Here is an 18,940-nt window from a genome sequence, read left to right on the forward strand (position 1 = left end):
CCGATACTGCTGTTCAGCCCTTGCAGCGATTCAGCCTACTTCTAGGCAATTCCATGGGGCCCTGCAGGCTCACACACTCACAGCTACACGGGAGGTGAATAAAGGCCGGAGAGGAAGCCAGACAGGATTTGCTTCTTTTGCTTGCACCATAATGCAGTGCTGAAAGAGGAGGAATCTACATAAAAACGCCTTCCTGGCAACGCCCAAATGCCCTGCTGCCATGCAGATAAACACTGGCAGCGGCAGCAAGTGCATGCCCACAGCCACCCCTTGTTCCTTCACACCTTGTATCAGCTGTAATCCAGTCCAGTCCAGTGCTGCCTGCTGAGCAGCACTGACCAACACTGCCTGGGCCCAGGCTTTTATCTCTGAGGCCCCATTATGATGTCAGAAAGCTGGCTCTGGAATCCTGAGGGCTCCACTATGACACGTGCAAAGTTCCGTCTGAACTTTATATAAGACGGTGAGGCTCAGTCAGTCACTCAGTGTTGCCTGAGAGGGCAACACTGCAACAGCCGGCCGCCAGGCTGTCTTTTTTTTGCACAGCTAGTTGCCTCCAGGAGGCCACAAGAGGGAGACAAGGGACTGCAAAATGGAAAATAGGCATCCACCAACTTTACAGACAACTTCTCCTTGCTCCTACAACCTCCATCCTTGCACAGTTTGTTATTCTTCTAGGTAACATAGTAACAAATCCAAATTGCTGCTCTCTTTGTAGGCAAGCAAGGCTTTGTTGCAACTGCAATTCTTACTTCTTCTTGAAATGTAGGGACGACAGTACATTCCATCACATCCATCTAGTGTACACAGGTAGGTCCATTGTGGCGGGCAGGCGAGCGGGCGGGCTGCTTTATTGGCTGTTTGCTGTTCCCCTACTCCACTCCACTATTTGACTGTTGTGCTGCATCAATCAATCAATCAATCAATCAATCAATCAATCAATCAATCAATCAATCAATCAATCAATCAGTGGCTGGCTCAGGTGCAGCTCTTTAACTTACCTAAAAGGGAGGGCAGAGAGAAGACAAGGAAGGTGAATGAGGTGTTCCAATGTGAAATGCCGGAAACACAGAAACACAGACGACACACAACAAGAGGTGGCAATCTATTCATTAATTGCATTTAATCAATGAGCTCATTATCACTCATGCATTGTCCAACAGGTGTTGAAATAATGGGATTAAAAGGGGAGATCCCTTCAGAAAGACAGAAACAATAGCAAAGACAAAAAACACTTTTGGAATCTGCTTTTAGTCAACACATAAGGAAAGGGTGCACCGGTCCTGGAAATACTGCAATACCAGGTCAATGCGTGGAGTGGACAGAGCAAGCTCTATTTCCATCTCCCTGTTCTAAAAATCCATTTAATATATGGTCCCCAGATAGGGGACGTATCAGATATTAAACTGATAAGAACAGATACTACACTTGATCTTAGCCAAAAGGCCGAGAAGCGATAACCCGAACGGGCCGCGCGTTGCCCGAGCCTGCCCGATACTGCTGTTCAGCCCTTGCAGCGATTCAGCCTACTTCTAGGCAATTCCATGGGGCCCTGCAGGCTCACACACTCACAGCTACACGGGAGGTGAATAAAGGCCGGAGAGGAAGCCAGACAGGATTTGCTTCTTTTGCTTGCACCACAATGCAGTGCTGAAAGAGGAGGAATCTACATAAAAACGCCTTCCTGGCAACGCCCAAATGCCCTGCTGCCATGCAGATAAACACTGGCAGCGGCAGCAAGTGCATGCCCACAGCCACCCCTTGTTCCTTCACACCTTGTATCAGCTGTAATCCAGTCCAGTCCAGTGCTGCCTGCTGAGCAGCACTGACCAACACTGCCTGGGCCCAGGCTTTTATCTCTGAGGCCCCATTATGATGTCAGAAAGCTGGCTCTGGAATCCTGAGGGCTCTACTATGACACGTGCAAAGTTCCGTCTGAACTTTATATAAGACGGTGAGGCTCAGTCAGTCACTCAGTGTTGCCTGAGAGGGCAACACTGCAACAGCCGGCCGCCAGGCTGTCTTTTTTTTGCACAGCTAGTTGCCTCCAGGAGGCCACAAGAGGGAGACAAGGGACTGCAAAATGGAAAATAGGCATCCACCAACTTTACAGACAACTTCTCCTTGCTCCTACAACCTCCATCCTTGCACAGTTTGTTATTCTTCTAGGTAACATAGTAACAAATCCAAATTGCTGCTCTCTTTGTAGGCAAGCAAGGCTTTGTTGCAACTGCAATTCTTACTTCTTCTTGAAATGTAGGGACGACAGTACATTCCATCACATCCATCTAGTGTACACAGGTAGGTCCATTGTGGCGGGCAGGCGAGCGGGCGGGCTGCTTTATTGGCTGTTTGCTGTTCCCCTACTCCACTCCACTATTTGACTGTTGTGCTGCATCAATCAATCAATCAATCAATCAATCAATCAATCAATCAATCAATCAATCAATCAATCAATCAATCAGTGGCTGGCTCAGGTGCAGCTCTTTAACTTACCTAAAAGGGAGGGCGGAGAGAAGACAAGGAAGGTGAATGAGGTGTTCCAATGTGAAATGCCGGAAACACAGAAACACAGACGACACACAACAAGAGGTGGCAATCTATTCATTAATTGCATTTAATCAATGAGCTCATTATCACTCATGCATTGTCCAACAGGTGTTGAAATAATGGGATTAAAAGGGGAGATCCCTTCAGAAAGACAGAAACAATAGCAAAGACAAAAAACACTTTTGGAATCTGCTTTTAGTCAACACATAAGGAAAGGGTGCACCGGTCCTGGAAATACTGCAATACCAGGTCAATGCGTGGAGTGGACAGAGCAAGCTCTATTTCCATCTCCCTGTTCTAAAAATCCATTTAATATATGGTCCCCAGATAGGGGACGTATCAGATATTAAACTGATAAGAACAGATACTACACTTGATCTTAGCCAAAAGGCCGAGAAGCGATAACCCGAACGGGCCGCGCGTTGCCCGAGCCTGCCCGATACTGCTGTTCAGCCCTTGCAGCGATTCAGCCTACTTCTAGGCAATTCCATGGGGCCCTGCAGGCTCACACACTCACAGCTACACGGGAGGTGAATAAAGGCCGGAGAGGAAGCCAGACAGGATTTGCTTCTTTTGCTTGCACCACAATGCAGTGCTGAAAGAGGAGGAATCTACATAAAAACGCCTTCCTGGCAACGCCCAAATGCCCTGCTGCCATGCAGATAAACACTGGCAGCGGCAGCAAGTGCATGCCCACAGCCACCCCTTGTTCCTTCACACCTTGTATCAGCTGTAATCCAGTCCAGTCCAGTGCTGCCTGCTGAGCAGCACTGACCAACACTGCCTGGGCCCAGGCTTTTATCTCTGAGGCCCCATTATGATGTCAGAAAGCTGGCTCTGGAATCCTGAGGGCTCCACTATGACACGTGCAAAGTTCCGTCTGAACTTTATATAAGACGGTGAGGCTCAGTCAGTCACTCAGTGTTGCCTGAGAGGGCAACACTGCAACAGCCGGCCGCCAGGCTGTCTTTTTTTTGCACAGCTAGTTGCCTCCAGGAGGCCACAAGAGGGAGACAAGGGACTGCAAAATGGAAAATAGGCATCCACCAACTTTACAGACAACTTCTCCTTGCTCCTACAACCTCCATCCTTGCACAGTTTGTTATTCTTCTAGGTAACATAGTAACAAATCCAAATTGCTGCTCTCTTTGTAGGCAAGCAAGGCTTTGTTGCAACTGCAATTCTTACTTCTTCTTGAAATGTAGGGACGACAGTACATTCCATCACATCCATCTAGTGTACACAGGTAGGTCCATTGTGGCGGGCAGGCGAGCGGGCGGGCTGCTTTATTGGCTGTTTGCTGTTCCCCTACTCCACTCCACTATTTGACTGTTGTGCTGCATCAATCAATCAATCAATCAATCAATCAATCAATCAATCAATCAATCAATCAATCAATCAGTGGCTGGCTCAGGTGCAGCTCTTTAACTTACCTAAAAGGGAGGGCGGAGAGAAGACAAGGAAGGTGAATGAGGTGTTCCAATGTGAAATGCCGGAAACACAGAAACACAGACGACACACAACAAGAGGTGGCAATCTATTCATTAATTGCATTTAATCAATGAGCTCATTATCACTCATGCATTGTCCAACAGGTGTTGAAATAATGGGATTAAAAGGGGAGATCCCTTCAGAAAGACAGAAACAATAGCAAAGACAAAAAACACTTTTGGAATCTGCTTTTAGTCAACACATAAGGAAAGGGTGCACCGGTCCTGGAAATACTGCAATACCAGGTCAATGCGTGGAGTGGACAGAGCAAGCTCTATTTCCATCTCCCTGTTCTAAAAATCCATTTAATATATGGTCCCCAGATAGGGGACGTATCAGATATTAAACTGATAAGAACAGATACTACACTTGATCTTAGCCAAAAGGCCGAGAAGCGATAACCCGAACGGGCCGCGCGTTGCCCGAGCCTGCCCGATACTGCTGTTCAGCCCTTGCAGCGATTCAGCCTACTTCTAGGCAATTCCATGGGGCCCTGCAGGCTCACACACTCACAGCTACACGGGAGGTGAATAAAGGCCGGAGAGGAAGCCAGACAGGATTTGCTTCTTTTGCTTGCACCACAATGCAGTGCTGAAAGAGGAGGAATCTACATAAAAACGCCTTCCTGGCAACGCCCAAATGCCCTGCTGCCATGCAGATAAACACTGGCAGCGGCAGCAAGTGCATGCCCACAGCCACCCCTTGTTCCTTCACACCTTGTATCAGCTGTAATCCAGTCCAGTCCAGTGCTGCCTGCTGAGCAGCACTGACCAACACTGCCTGGGCCCAGGCTTTTATCTCTGAGGCCCCATTATGATGTCAGAAAGCTGGCTCTGGAATCCTGAGGGCTCCACTATGACACGTGCAAAGTTCCGTCTGAACTTTATATAAGACGGTGAGGCTCAGTCAGTCACTCAGTGTTGCCTGAGAGGGCAACACTGCAACAGCCGGCCGCCAGGCTGTCTTTTTTTTGCACAGCTAGTTGCCTCCAGGAGGCCACAAGAGGGAGACAAGGGACTGCAAAATGGAAAATAGGCATCCACCAACTTTACAGACAACTTCTCCTTGCTCCTACAACCTCCATCCTTGCACAGTTTGTTATTCTTCTAGGTAACATAGTAACAAATCCAAATTGCTGCTCTCTTTGTAGGCAAGCAAGGCTTTGTTGCAACTGCAATTCTTACTTCTTCTTGAAATGTAGGGACGACAGTACATTCCATCACATCCATCTAGTGTACACAGGTAGGTCCATTGTGGCGGGCAGGCGAGCGGGCGGGCTGCTTTATTGGCTGTTTGCTGTTCCCCTACTCCACTCCACTATTTGACTGTTGTGCTGCATCAATCAATCAATCAATCAATCAATCAATCAATCAATCAATCAATCAATCAATCAATCAGTGGCTGGCTCAGGTGCAGCTCTTTAACTTACCTAAAAGGGAGGGCGGAGAGAAGACAAGGAAGGTGAATGAGGTGTTCCAATGTGAAATGCCGGAAACACAGAAACACAGACGACACACAACAAGAGGTGGCAATCTATTCATTAATTGCATTTAATCAATGAGCTCATTATCACTCATGCATTGTCCAACAGGTGTTGAAATAATGGGATTAAAAGGGGAGATCCCTTCAGAAAGACAGAAACAATAGCAAAGACAAAAAACACTTTTGGAATCTGCTTTTAGTCAACACATAAGGAAAGGGTGCACCGGTCCTGGAAATACTGCAATACCAGGTCAATGCGTGGAGTGGACAGAGCAAGCTCTATTTCCATCTCCCTGTTCTAAAAATCCATTTAATATATGGTCCCCAGATAGGGGACGTATCAGATATTAAACTGATAAGAACAGATACTACACTTGATCTTAGCCAAAAGGCCGAGAAGCGATAACCCGAACGGGCCGCGCGTTGCCCGAGCCTGCCCGATACTGCTGTTCAGCCCTTGCAGCGATTCAGCCTACTTCTAGGCAATTCCATGGGGCCCTGCAGGCTCACACACTCACAGCTACACGGGAGGTGAATAAAGGCCGGAGAGGAAGCCAGACAGGATTTGCTTCTTTTGCTTGCACCACAATGCAGTGCTGAAAGAGGAGGAATCTACATAAAAACGCCTTCCTGGCAACGCCCAAATGCCCTGCTGCCATGCAGATAAACACTGGCAGCGGCAGCAAGTGCATGCCCACAGCCACCCCTTGTTCCTTCACACCTTGTATCAGCTGTAATCCAGTCCAGTCCAGTGCTGCCTGCTGAGCAGCACTGACCAACACTGCCTGGGCCCAGGCTTTTATCTCTGAGGCCCCATTATGATGTCAGAAAGCTGGCTCTGGAATCCTGAGGGCTCCACTATGACACGTGCAAAGTTCCGTCTGAACTTTATATAAGACGGTGAGGCTCAGTCAGTCACTCAGTGTTGCCTGAGAGGGCAACACTGCAACAGCCGGCCGCCAGGCTGTCTTTTTTTTGCACAGCTAGTTGCCTCCAGGAGGCCACAAGAGGGAGACAAGGGACTGCAAAATGGAAAATAGGCATCCACCAACTTTACAGACAACTTCTCCTTGCTCCTACAACCTCCATCCTTGCACAGTTTGTTATTCTTCTAGGTAACATAGTAACAAATCCAAATTGCTGCTCTCTTTGTAGGCAAGCAAGGCTTTGTTGCAACTGCAATTCTTACTTCTTCTTGAAATGTAGGGACGACAGTACATTCCATCACATCCATCTAGTGTACACAGGTAGGTCCATTGTGGCGGGCAGGCGAGCGGGCGGGCTGCTTTATTGGCTGTTTGCTGTTCCCCTACTCCACTCCACTATTTGACTGTTGTGCTGCATCAATCATTCAATCAATCAATCAATCAATCAATCAATCAATCAGTGGCTGGCTCAGGTGCAGCTCTTTAACTTACCTAAAAGGGAGGGCGGAGAGAAGACAAGGAAGGTGAATGAGGTGTTCCAATGTGAAATGCCGGAAACACAGAAACACAGACGACACACAACAAGAGGTGGCAATCTATTCATTAATTGCATTTAATCAATGAGCTCATTATCACTCATGCATTGTCCAACAGGTGTTGAAATAATGGGATTAAAAGGGGAGATCCCTTCAGAAAGACAGAAACAATAGCAAAGACAAAAAACACTTTTGGAATCTGCTTTTAGTCAACACATAAGGAAAGGGTGCACCGGTCCTGGAAATACTGCAATACCAGGTCAATGCGTGGAGTGGACAGAGCAAGCTCTATTTCCATCTCCCTGTTCTAAAAATCCATTTAATATATGGTCCCCAGATAGGGGACGTATCAGATATTAAACTGATAAGAACAGATACTACACTTGATCTTAGCCAAAAGGCCGAGAAGCGATAACCCGAACGGGCCGCGCGTTGCCCGAGCCTGCCCGATACTGCTGTTCAGCCCTTGCAGCGATTCAGCCTACTTCTAGGCAATTCCATGGGGCCCTGCAGGCTCACACACTCACAGCTACACGGGAGGTGAATAAAGGCCGGAGAGGAAGCCAGACAGGATTTGCTTCTTTTGCTTGCACCACAATGCAGTGCTGAAAGAGGAGGAATCTACATAAAAACGCCTTCCTGGCAACGCCCAAATGCCCTGCTGCCATGCAGATAAACACTGGCAGCGGCAGCAAGTGCATGCCCACAGCCACCCCTTGTTCCTTCACACCTTGTATCAGCTGTAATCCAGTCCAGTCCAGTGCTGCCTGCTGAGCAGCACTGACCAACACTGCCTGGGCCCAGGCTTTTATCTCTGAGGCCCCATTATGATGTCAGAAAGCTGGCTCTGGAATCCTGAGGGCTCCACTATGACACGTGCAAAGTTCCGTCTGAACTTTATATAAGACGGTGAGGCTCAGTCAGTCACTCAGTGTTGCCTGAGAGGGCAACACTGCAACAGCCGGCCGCCAGGCTGTCTTTTTTTTGCACAGCTAGTTGCCTCCAGGAGGCCACAAGAGGGAGACAAGGGACTGCAAAATGGAAATAGGCATCCACCAACTTTACAGACAACTTCTCCTTGCTCCTACAACCTCCATCCTTGCACAGTTTGTTATTCTTCTAGGTAACATAGTAACAAATCCAAATTGCTGCTCTCTTTGTAGGCAAGCAAGGCTTTGTTGCAACTGCAATTCTTACTTCTTCTTGAAATGTAGGGACGACAGTACATTCCATCACATCCATCTAGTGTACACAGGTAGGTCCATTGTGGCGGGCAGGCGAGCGGGCGGGCTGCTTTATTGGCTGTTTGCTGTTCCCCTACTCCACTCCACTATTTGACTGTTGTGCTGCATCAATCAATCAATCAATCAATCAATCAATCAATCAATCAATCAATCAATCAATCAATCAATCAATCAATCAGTGGCTGGCTCAGGTGCAGCTCTTTAACTTACCTAAAAGGGAGGGCGGAGAGAAGACAAGGAAGGTGAATGAGGTGTTCCAATGTGAAATGCCGGAAACACAGAAACACAGACGACACACAACAAGAGGTGGCAATCTATTCATTAATTGCATTTAATCAATGAGCTCTTTATCACTCATGCATTGTCCAACAGGTGTTGAAATAATGGGATTAAAAGGGGAGATCCCTTCAGAAAGACAGAAACAATAGCAAAGACAAAAAACACTTTTGGAATCTGCTTTTAGTCAACACATAAGGAAAGGGTGCACCGGTCCTGGAAATACTGCAATACCAGGTCAATGCGTGGAGTGGACAGAGCAAGCTCTATTTCCATCTCCCTGTTCTAAAAATCCATTTAATATATGGTCCCCAGATAGGGGACGTATCAGATATTAAACTGATAAGAACAGATACTACACTTGATCTTAGCCAAAAGGCCGAGAAGCGATAACCCGAACGGGCCGCGCGTTGCCCGAGCCTGCCCGATACTGCTGTTCAGCCCTTGCAGCGATTCAGCCTACTTCTAGGCAATTCCATGGGGCCCTGCAGGCTCACACACTCACAGCTACACGGGAGGTGAATAAAGGCCGGAGAGGAAGCCAGACAGGATTTGCTTCTTTTGCTTGCACCACAATGCAGTGCTGAAAGAGGAGTAATCTACATAAAAACGCCTTCCTGGCAACGCCCAAATGCCCTGCTGCCATGCAGATAAACACTGGCAGCGGCAGCAAGTGCATGCCCACAGCCACCCCTTGTTCCTTCACACCTTGTATCAGCTGTAATCCAGTCCAGTCCAGTGCTGCCTGCTGAGCAGCACTGACCAACACTGCCTGGGCCCAGGCTTTTATCTCTGAGGCCCCATTATGATGTCAGAAAGCTGGCTCTGGAATCCTGAGGGCTCCACTATGACACGTGCAAAGTTCCGTCTGAACTTTATATAAGACGGTGAGGCTCAGTCAGTCACTCAGTGTTGCCTGAGAGGGCAACACTGCAACAGCCGGCCGCCAGGCTGTCTTTTTTTTGCACAGCTAGTTGCCTCCAGGAGGCCACAAGAGGGAGACAAGGGACTGCAAAATGGAAAATAGGCATCCACCAACTTTACAGACAACTTCTCCTTGCTCCTACAACCTCCATCCTTGCACAGTTTGTTATTCTTCTAGGTAACATAGTAACAAATCCAAATTGCTGCTCTCTTTGTAGGCAAGCAAGGCTTTGTTGCAACTGCAATTCTTACTTCTTCTTGAAATGTAGGGACGACAGTACATTCCATCACATCCATCTAGTGTACACAGGTAGGTCCATTGTGGCGGGCAGGCGAGCGGGCGGGCTGCTTTATTGGCTGTTTGCTGTTCCCCTACTCCACTCCACTATTTGACTGTTGTGCTGCATCAATCAATCAATCAATCAATCAATCAATCAATCAATCAGTGGCTGGCTCAGGTGCAGCTCTTTAACTTACCTAAAAGGGAGGGCGGAGAGAAGACAAGGAAGGTGAATGAGGTGTTCCAATGTGAAATGCCGGAAACACAGAAACACAGACGACACACAACAAGAGGTGGCAATCTATTCATTAATTGCATTTAATCAATGAGCTCATTATCACTCATGCATTGTCCAACAGGTGTTGAAATAATGGGATTAAAAGGGGAGATCCCTTCAGAAAGACAGAAACAATAGCAAAGACAAAAAACACTTTTGGAATCTGCTTTTAGTCAACACATAAGGAAAGGGTGCACCGGTCCTGGAAATACTGCAATACCAGGTCAATGCGTGGAGTGGACAGAGCAAGCTCTATTTCCATCTCCCTGTTCTAAAAATCCATTTAATATATGGTCCCCAGATAGGGGACGTATCAGATATTAAACTGATAAGAACAGATACTACACTTGATCTTAGCCAAAAGGCCGAGAAGCGATAACCCGAACGGGCCGCGCGTTGCCCGAGCCTGCCCGATACTGCTGTTCAGCCCTTGCAGCGATTCAGCCTACTTCTAGGCAATTCCATGGGGCCCTGCAGGCTCACACACTCACAGCTACACGGGAGGTGAATAAAGGCCGGAGAGGAAGCCAGACAGGATTTGCTTCTTTTGCTTGCACCATAATGCAGTGCTGAAAGAGGAGGAATCTACATAAAAACGCCTTCCTGGCAACGCCCAAATGCCCTGCTGCCATGCAGATAAACACTGGCAGCGGCAGCAAGTGCATGCCCACAGCCACCCCTTGTTCCTTCACACCTTGTATCAGCTGTAATCCAGTCCAGTCCAGTGCTGCCTGCTGAGCAGCACTGACCAACACTGCCTGGGCCCAGGCTTTTATCTCTGAGGCCCCATTATGATGTCAGAAAGCTGGCTCTGGAATCCTGAGGGCTCCACTATGACACGTGCAAAGTTCCGTCTGAACTTTATATAAGACGGTGAGGCTCAGTCAGTCACTCAGTGTTGCCTGAGAGGGCAACACTGCAACAGCCGGCCGCCAGGCTGTCTTTTTTTTGCACAGCTAGTTGCCTCCAGGAGGCCACAAGAGGGAGACAAGGGACTGCAAAATGGAAAATAGGCATCCACCAACTTTACAGACAACTTCTCCTTGCTCCTACAACCTCCATCCTTGCACAGTTTGTTATTCTTCTAGGTAACATAGTAACAAATCCAAATTGCTGCTCTCTTTGTAGGCAAGCAAGGCTTTGTTGCAACTGCAATTCTTACTTCTTCTTGAAATGTAGGGACGACAGTACATTCCATCACATCCATCTAGTGTACACAGGTAGGTCCATTGTGGCGGGCAGGCGAGCGGGCGGGCTGCTTTATTGGCTGTTTGCTGTTCCCCTACTCCACTCCACTATTTGACTGTTGTGCTGCATCAATCAATCAATCAATCAATCAATCAATCAATCAATCAATCAGTGGCTGGCTCAGGTGCAGCTCTTTAACTTACCTAAAAGGGAGGGCAGAGAGAAGACAAGGAAGGTGAATGAGGTGTTCCAATGTGAAATGCCGGAAACACAGAAACACAGACGACACACAACAAGAGGTGGCAATCTATTCATTAATTGCATTTAATCAATGAGCTCATTATCACTCATGCATTGTCCAACAGGTGTTGAAATAATGGGATTAAAAGGGGAGATCCCTTCAGAAAGACAGAAACAATAGCAAAGACAAAAAACACTTTTGGAATCTGCTTTTAGTCAACACATAAGGAAAGGGTGCACCGGTCCTGGAAATACTGCAATACCAGGTCAATGCGTGGAGTGGACAGAGCAAGCTCTATTTCCATCTCCCTGTTCTAAAAATCCATTTAATATATGGTCCCCAGATAGGGGACGTATCAGATATTAAACTGATAAGAACAGATACTACACTTGATCTTAGCCAAAAGGCCGAGAAGCGATAACCCAAACGGGCCGCGCGTTGCCCGAGCCTGCCCGATACTGCTGTTCAGCCCTTGCAGCGATTCAGCCTACTTCTAGGCAATTCCATGGGGCCCTGCAGGCTCACACACTCACAGCTACACGGGAGGTGAATACAGGCCGGAGAGGAAGCCAGACAGGATTTGCTTCTTTTGCTTGCACCACAATGCAGTGCTGAAAGAGGAGGAATCTACATAAAAACGCCTTCCTGGCAACGCCCAAATGCCCTGCTGCCATGCAGATAAACACTGGCAGCGGCAGCAAGTGCATGCCCACAGCCACCCCTTGTTCCTTCACACCTTGTATCAGCTGTAATCCAGTCCAGTCCAGTGCTGCCTGCTGAGCAGCACTGACCAACACTGCCTGGGCCCAGGCTTTTATCTCTGAGGCCCCATTATGATGTCAGAAAGCTGGCTCTGGAATCCTGAGGGCTCCACTATGACACGTGCAAAGTTCCGTCTGAACTTTATATAAGACGGTGAGGCTCAGTCAGTCACTCAGTGTTGCCTGAGAGGGCAACACTGCAACAGCCGGCCGCCAGGCTGTCTTTTTTTTGCACAGCTAGTTGCCTCCAGGAGGCCACAAGAGGGAGACAAGGGACTGCAAAATGGAAAATAGGCATCCACCAACTTTACAGACAACTTCTCCTTGCTCCTACAACCTCCATCCTTGCACAGTTTGTTATTCTTCTAGGTAACATAGTAACAAATCCAAATTGCTGCTCTCTTTGTAGGCAAGCAAGGCTTTGTTGCAACTGCAATTCTTACTTCTTCTTGAAATGTAGGGACGACAGTACATTCCATCACATCCATCTAGTGTACACAGGTAGGTCCATTGTGGCGGGCAGGCGAGCGGGCGGGCTGCTTTATTGGCTGTTTGCTGTTCCCCTACTCCACTCCACTATTTGACTGTTGTGCTGCATCAATCAATCAATCAATCAATCAATCAATCAATCAATCAGTGGCTGGCTCAGGTGCAGCTCTTTAACTTACCTAAAAGGGAGGGCGGAGAGAAGACAAGGAAGGTGAATGAGGTGTTCCAATGTGAAATGCCGGAAACACAGAAACACAGACGACACACAACAAGAGGTGGCAATCTATTCATTAATTGCATTTAATCAATGAGCTCATTATCACTCATGCATTGTCCAACAGGTGTTGAAATAATGGGATTAAAAGGGGAGATCCCTTCAGAAAGACAGAAACAATAGCAAAGACAAAAAACACTTTTGGAATCTGCTTTTAGTCAACACATAAGGAAAGGGTGCACCGGTCCTGGAAATACTGCAATACCAGGTCAATGCGTGGAGTGGACAGAGCAAGCTCTATTTCCATCTCCCTGTTCTAAAAATCCATTTAATATATGGTCCCCAGATAGGGGACGTATCAGATATTAAACTGATAAGAACAGATACTACACTTGATCTTAGCCAAAAGGCCGAGAAGCGATAACCCAAACGGGCCGCGCGTTGCCCGAGCCTGCCCGATACTGCTGTTCAGCCCTTGCAGCGATTCAGCCTACTTCTAGGCAATTCCATGGGGCCCTGCAGGCTCACACACTCACAGCTACACGGGAGGTGAATACAGGCCGGAGAGGAAGCCAGACAGGATTTGCTTCTTTTGCTTGCACCACAATGCAGTGCTGAAAGAGGAGGAATCTACATAAAAACGCCTTCCTGGCAACGCCCAAATGCCCTGCTGCCATGCAGATAAACACTGGCAGCGGCAGCAAGTGCATGCCCACAGCCACCCCTTGTTCCTTCACACCTTGTATCAGCTGTAATCCAGTCCAGTCCAGTGCTGCCTGCTGAGCAGCACTGACCAACACTGCCTGGGCCCAGGCTTTTATCTCTGAGGCCCCATTATGATGTCAGAAAGCTGGCTCTGGAATCCTGAGGGCTCCACTATGACACGTGCAAAGTTCCGTCTGAACTTTATATAAGACGGTGAGGCTCAGTCAGTCACTCAGTGTTGCCTGAGAGGGCAACACTGCAACAGCCGGCCGCCAGGCTGTCTTTTTTTTTGCACAGCTAGTTGCCTCCAGGAGGCCACAAGAGGGAGACAAGGGACTGCAAAATGGAAAATAGGCATCCACCAACTTTACAGACAACTTCTCCTTGCTCCTACAACCTCCATCCTTGCACAGTTTGTTATTCTTCTAGGTAACATAGTAACAAATCCAAATTGCTGCTCTCTTTGTAGGCAAGCAAGGCTTTGTTGCAACTGCAATTCTTACTTCTTCTTGAAATGTAGGGACGACAGTACATTCCATCACATCCATCTAGTGTACACAGGTAGGTCCATTGTGGCGGGCAGGCGAGCGGGCGGGCTGCTTTATTGGCTGTTTGCTGTTCCCCTACTCCACTCCACTATTTGACTGTTGTGCTGCATCAATCAATCAATCAATCAATCAATCAATCAATCAATCAATCAATCAATCAGTGGCTGGCTCAGGTGCAGCTCTTTAACTTACCTAAAAGGGAGGGCGGAGAGAAGACAAGGAAGGTGAATGAGGTGTTCCAATGTGAAATGCCGGAAACACAGAAACACAGACGACACACAACAAGAGGTGGCAATCTATTCATTAATTGCATTTAATCAATGAGCTCATTATCACTCATGCATTGTCCAACAGGTGTTGAAATAATGGGATTAAAAGGGGAGATCCCTTCAGAAAGACAGAAACAATAGCAAAGACAAAAAACACTTTTGGAATCTGCTTTTAGTCAACACATAAGGAAAGGGTGCACCGGTCCTGGAAATACTGCAATACCAGGTCAATGCGTGGAGTGGACAGAGCAAGCTCTATTTCCATCTCCCTGTTCTAAAAATCCATTTAATATATGGTCCCCAGATAGGGGACGTATCAGATATTAAACTGATAAGAACAGATACTACACTTGATCTTAGCCAAAAGGCCGAGAAGCGATAACCCGAACGGGCCGCGCGTTGCCCGAGCCTGCCCGATACTGCTGTTCAGCCCTTGCAGCGATTCAGCCTACTTCTAGGCAATTCCATGGGGCCCTGCAGGCTCACACACTCACAGCTACACGGGAGGTGAATAAAGGCCGGAGAGGAAGCCAGACAGGATTTGCTTCTTTTGCTTGCACCACAATGCAGTGCTGAAAGAGGAGGAATCTACATAAAAACGCCTTCCTGGCAACGCCCAAATGCCCTGCTGCCATGCAGATAAACACTGGCAGCGGCAGCAAGTGCATGCCCACAGCCACCCCTTGTTCCTTCACACCTTGTATCAGCTGTAATCCAGTCCAGTCCAGTGCTGCCTGCTGAGCAGCACTGACCAACACTGCCTGGGCCCAGGCTTTTATCTCTGAGGCCCCATTATGATGTCAGAAAGCTGGCTCTGGAATCCTGAGGGCTCCACTATGACACGTGCAAAGTTCCGTCTGAACTTTATATAAGACGGTGAGGCTCAGTCAGTCACTCAGTGTTGCCTGAGAGGGCAACACTGCAACAGCCGGCCGCCAGGCTGTCTTTTTTTTGCACAGCTAGTTGCCTCCAGGAGGCCACAAGAGGGAGACAAGGGACTGCAAAATGGAAAATAGGCATCCACCAACTTTACAGACAACTTCTCCTTGCTCCTACAACCTCCATCCTTGCACAGTTTGTTATTCTTCTAGGTAACATAGTAACAAATCCAAATTGCTGCTCTCTTTGTAGGCAAGCAAGGCTTTGTTGCAACTGCAATTCTTACTTCTTCTTGAAATGTAGGGACGACAGTACATTCCATCACATCCATCTAGTGTACACAGGTAGGTCCATTGTGGCGGGCAGGCGAGCGGGCGGGCTGCTTTATTGGCTGTTTGCTGTTCCCCTACTCCACTCCACTATTTGACTGTTGTGCTGCATCAATCAATCAATCAATCAATCAATCAATCAATCAATCAATCAATCAATCAATCAATCAGTGGCTGGCTCAGGTGCAGCTCTTTAACTTACCTAAAAGGGAGGGCGGAGAGAAGACAAGGAAGGTGAATGAGGTGTTCCAATGTGAAATGCCGGAAACACAGAAACACAGACGACACACAACAAGAGGTGGCAATCTATTCATTAATTGCATTTAATCAATGAGCTCATTATCACTCATGCATTGTCCAACAGGTGTTGAAATAATGGGATTAAAAGGGGAGATCCCTTCAGAAAGACAGAAACAATAGCAAAGACAAAAAACACTTTTGGAATCTGCTTTTAGTCAACACATAAGGAAAGGGTGCACCGGTCCTGGAAATACTGCAATACCAGGTCAATGCGTGGAGTGGACAGAGCAAGCTCTATTTCCATCTCCCTGTTCTAAAAATCCATTTAATATATGGTCCCCAGATAGGGGACGTATCAGATATTAAACTGATAAGAACAGATACTACACTTGATCTTAGCCAAAAGGCCGAGAAGCGATAACCCGAACGGGCCGCGCGTTGCCCGAGCCTGCCCGATACTGCTGTTCAGCCCTTGCAGCGATTCAGCCTACTTCTAGGCAATTCCATGGGGCCCTGCAGGCTCACACACTCACAGCTACACGGGAGGTGAATAAAGGCCGGAGAGGAAGCCAGACAGGATTTGCTTCTTTTGCTTGCACCACAATGCAGTGCTGAAAGAGGAGGAATCTACATAAAAACGCCTTCCTGGCAACGCCCAAATGCCCTGCTGCCATGCAGATAAACACTGGCAGCGGCAGCAAGTGCATGCCCACAGCCACCCCTTGTTCCTTCACACCTTGTATCAGCTGTAATCCAGTCCAGTCCAGTGCTGCCTGCTGAGCAGCACTGACCAACACTGCCTGGGCCCAGGCTTTTATCTCTGAGGCCCCATTATGATGTCAGAAAGCTGGCTCTGGAATCCTGAGGGCTCCACTATGACACGTGCAAAGTTCCGTCTGAACTTTATATAAGACGGTGAGGCTCAGTCAGTCACTCAGTGTTGCCTGAGAGGGCAACACTGCAACAGCCGGCCGCCAGGCTGTCTTTTTTTTGCACAGCTAGTTGCCTCCAGGAGGCCACAAGAGGGAGACAAGGGACTGCAAAATGGAAAATAGGCATCCACCAACTTTACAGACAACTTCTCCTTGCTCCTACAACCTCCATCCTTGCACAGTTTGTTATTCTTCTAGGTAACATAGTAACAAATCCAAATTGCTGCTCTCTTTGTAGGCAAGCAAGGCTTTGTTGCAACTGCAATTCTTACTTCTTCTTGAAATGTAGGGACGACAGTACATTCCATCACATCCATCTAGTGTACACAGGTAGGTCCATTGTGGCGGGCAGGCGAGCGGGCGGGCTGCTTTATTGGCTGTTTGCTGTTCCCCTACTCCACTCCACTATTTGACTGTTGTGCTGCATCAATCAATCAATCAATCAATCAATCAATCAATCAATCAATCAGTGGCTGGCTCAGGTGCAGCTCTTTAACTTACCTAAAAGGGAGGGCGGAGAGAAGACAAGGAAGGTGAATGAGGTGTTCCAATGTGAAATGCCGGAAACACAGAAACACAGACGACACACAACAAGAGGTGGCAATCTATTCATTAATTGCATTTAATCAATGAGCTCATTATCACTCATGCATTGTCCAACAGGTGTTGAAATAATGGGATTAAAAGGGGAGATCCCTTCAGAAAGACAGAAACAATAGCAAAGACAAAAAACACTTTTGGAATCTGCTTTTAGTCAACACATAAGGAAAGGGTGCACCGGTCCTGGAAATACTGCAATACCAGGTCAATGCGTGGAGTGGACAGAGCAAGCTCTATTTCCATCTCCCTGTTCTAAAAATCCATTTAATATATGGTCCCCAGATAGGGGACGTATCAGATATTAAACTGATAAGAACAGATACTACACTTGATCTTAGCCAAAAGGCCGAGAAGCGATAACCCGAACGGGCCGCGCGTTGCCCGAGCCTGCCCGATACTGCTGTTCAGCCCTTGCAGCGATTCAGCCTACTTCTAGGCAATTCCATGGGGCCCTGCAGGCTCACACACTCACAGCTACACGGGAGGTGAATAAAGGCCGGAGAGGAAGCCAGACAGGATTTGCTTCTTTTGCTTGCACCACAATGCAGTGCTGAAAGAGGAGGAATCTACATAAAAACGCCTTCCTGGCAACGCCCAAATGCCCTGCTGCCATGCAGATAAACACTGGCAGCGGCAGCAAGTGCATGCCCACAGCCACCCCTTGTTCCTTCACACCTTGTATCAGCTGTAATCCAGTCCAGTCCAGTGCTGCCTGCTGAGCAGCACTGACCAACACTGCCTGGGCCCAGGCTTTTATCTCTGAGGCCCCATTATGATGTCAGAAAGCTGGCTCTGGAATCCTGAGGGCTCCACTATGACACGTGCAAAGTTCCGTCTGAACTTTATATAAGACGGTGAGGCTCAGTCAGTCACTCAGTGTTGCCTGAGAGGGCAACACTGCAACAGCCGGCCGCCAGGCTGTCTTTTTTTTGCACAGCTAGTTGCCTCCAGGAGGCCACAAGAGGGAGACAAGGGACTGCAAAATGGAAAATAGGCATCCACCAACTTTACAGACAACTTCTCCTTGCTCCTACAACCTCCATCCTTGCACAGTTTGTTATTCTTCTAGGTAACATAGTAACAAATCCAAATTGCTGCTCTCTTTGTAGGCAAGCAAGGCTTTGTTGCAACTGCAATTCTTACTTCTTCTTGAAATGTAGGGATGACAGTACATTCCATCACATCCATCTAGTGTACACAGGTAGGTCCATTGTGGCGGGCAGGCGAGCGGGCTGCTTTATTGGCTGTTTGCTGTTCCCCTACTCCACTCCACTATTTGACTGTTGTGCTGCATCAATCAATCAATCAATCAATCAATCAATCAATCAATCAATCAATCAATCAATCAGTGGCTGGCTCAGGTGCAGCTCTTTAACTTACCTAAAAGGGAGGGCGGAGAGAAGACAAGGAAGGTGAATGAGGTGTTCCAATGTGAAATGCCGGAAACACAGAAACACAGACGACACACAACAAGAGGTGGCAATCTATTCATTAATTGCATTTAATCAATGAGCTCATTATCACTCATGCATTGTCCAACAGGTGTTGAAATAATGGGA

The 18,940-nt window shown here is 47.8% G+C and overlaps 12 non-coding genes across 12 annotated transcripts; all 12 read right to left on the bottom strand.

Moving 5' to 3' along the window:
- Positions 1–1,267: 1,267 nt before the first annotated feature.
- Positions 1,268–1,458, bottom strand: LOC142733111 (U2 spliceosomal RNA). Its single transcript, XR_012879926.1, has one exon. It is a non-coding gene; the product is annotated as a U2 spliceosomal RNA (small nuclear RNA).
- A 1,304-nt stretch (positions 1,459–2,762) lies between these two features.
- On the bottom strand, positions 2,763–2,953 carry LOC142733113 (U2 spliceosomal RNA). The gene has a single exon (XR_012879927.1). It is a non-coding gene; the product is annotated as a U2 spliceosomal RNA (small nuclear RNA).
- A 1,296-nt stretch (positions 2,954–4,249) lies between these two features.
- Positions 4,250–4,440, bottom strand: LOC142733114 (U2 spliceosomal RNA). The gene has a single exon (XR_012879928.1). It is a non-coding gene; the product is annotated as a U2 spliceosomal RNA (small nuclear RNA).
- Positions 4,441–5,736: 1,296 nt separating this feature from the next.
- LOC142733115 (U2 spliceosomal RNA) lies at positions 5,737–5,927 on the bottom strand. The gene has a single exon (XR_012879929.1). It is a non-coding gene; the product is annotated as a U2 spliceosomal RNA (small nuclear RNA).
- A 1,280-nt stretch (positions 5,928–7,207) lies between these two features.
- LOC142733116 (U2 spliceosomal RNA) lies at positions 7,208–7,398 on the bottom strand. Its single transcript, XR_012879930.1, has one exon. It is a non-coding gene; the product is annotated as a U2 spliceosomal RNA (small nuclear RNA).
- A 1,307-nt stretch (positions 7,399–8,705) lies between these two features.
- Positions 8,706–8,896, bottom strand: LOC142733117 (U2 spliceosomal RNA). The gene has a single exon (XR_012879931.1). It is a non-coding gene; the product is annotated as a U2 spliceosomal RNA (small nuclear RNA).
- Positions 8,897–10,172: 1,276 nt separating this feature from the next.
- On the bottom strand, positions 10,173–10,363 carry LOC142733118 (U2 spliceosomal RNA). The gene has a single exon (XR_012879932.1). It is a non-coding gene; the product is annotated as a U2 spliceosomal RNA (small nuclear RNA).
- A 1,280-nt stretch (positions 10,364–11,643) lies between these two features.
- Positions 11,644–11,834, bottom strand: LOC142733119 (U2 spliceosomal RNA). The gene has a single exon (XR_012879933.1). It is a non-coding gene; the product is annotated as a U2 spliceosomal RNA (small nuclear RNA).
- A 1,276-nt stretch (positions 11,835–13,110) lies between these two features.
- Positions 13,111–13,301, bottom strand: LOC142733120 (U2 spliceosomal RNA). Its single transcript, XR_012879934.1, has one exon. It is a non-coding gene; the product is annotated as a U2 spliceosomal RNA (small nuclear RNA).
- Positions 13,302–14,590: 1,289 nt separating this feature from the next.
- On the bottom strand, positions 14,591–14,781 carry LOC142733121 (U2 spliceosomal RNA). The gene has a single exon (XR_012879935.1). It is a non-coding gene; the product is annotated as a U2 spliceosomal RNA (small nuclear RNA).
- A 1,296-nt stretch (positions 14,782–16,077) lies between these two features.
- LOC142733125 (U2 spliceosomal RNA) lies at positions 16,078–16,268 on the bottom strand. The gene has a single exon (XR_012879937.1). It is a non-coding gene; the product is annotated as a U2 spliceosomal RNA (small nuclear RNA).
- Positions 16,269–17,548: 1,280 nt separating this feature from the next.
- On the bottom strand, positions 17,549–17,739 carry LOC142733126 (U2 spliceosomal RNA). The gene has a single exon (XR_012879938.1). It is a non-coding gene; the product is annotated as a U2 spliceosomal RNA (small nuclear RNA).
- Between the last annotated feature and the right edge of the window lie 1,201 nt (positions 17,740–18,940).

This window comes from Rhinoderma darwinii, unplaced genomic scaffold (assembly GCF_050947455.1).
Source record: "Rhinoderma darwinii isolate aRhiDar2 unplaced genomic scaffold, aRhiDar2.hap1 Scaffold_935, whole genome shotgun sequence".
Lineage (NCBI taxonomy): Eukaryota > Metazoa > Chordata > Amphibia > Anura > Rhinodermatidae > Rhinoderma > Rhinoderma darwinii.